This window comes from Penaeus monodon, chromosome 31 (genome assembly GCF_015228065.2).
Source record: "Penaeus monodon isolate SGIC_2016 chromosome 31, NSTDA_Pmon_1, whole genome shotgun sequence".
Lineage (NCBI taxonomy): Eukaryota > Metazoa > Arthropoda > Malacostraca > Decapoda > Penaeidae > Penaeus > Penaeus monodon.
The window spans coordinates 31,439,910-31,440,602 of record NC_051416.1 but is presented as its reverse complement, the minus strand read 5'-3'; the positions used below and the strand labels follow the sequence as shown (position 1 = coordinate 31,440,602).

Sequence of the window (693 nt, the reverse complement as noted above, 5' to 3'; positions counted from 1 at the left end):
ACCTCAGAAGTGTTACTTTATTATTGCTGCAATTATTATGACCTTAGTTCTTGTTTCCATAAAAAAAAAAATCTAGTCATACCCAAAATTCCATTCATAGTGTATTGTGTATGTTATCAAGTAAACAAACTAATCTTCTGGAAACAATTTGGCTAATTTTTATTTATTTATTTTCTTAAACCCCTCAGCCTGGGCTATGAAACGTGGATATTATACACGTCGAAAGGGGGCTCCAGATGTATCCAGATCAGCAAATGAACTCTTGCGACTGTGTCTGAATGGCCACAAATCGCTAGTATTATTCATTAGACCTCCAGGCTACACTCAGAACAAAGGTAAGACCACAAAAAAGCAAAATTGAAAATGAAAGCATTCCTCAGATAGTTATTATTAGTCATATACTAATTTATGACTTCCTGGTCATAATCGTCAGAGCTCATGTAGTAGGTGGAGCTGTATGTTTGCTGTTGATTAAATTATGTTATTTTTTTAAACATAAATCTTTCCCTTCCAGGTGATTATGAGAAGGATCCTCGAGCAGAAGAGATACGTCAGATTCAAGGGGTTCACGCAGCAGTTCACGAGCCATCGGTAGAGGAGCCAATATTTGAAGAGGATGAAAGAGAAGGAGATGACTCGAAGGAAAGTGAAGAGGAATCAGAAGGGGATGCAGAAGACTCAGAAAAGGAAGGA

General features: G+C 37.4%; 1 pseudogene; it reads left to right on the top strand.

Annotated features, from left to right (window-relative positions):
* Positions 1 to 687, top strand: part of LOC119593171 — a 3,594-nt pseudogene extending 2,907 nt beyond the window's left edge.
* The last annotated feature ends 6 nt before the right edge of the window (positions 688 to 693 follow it).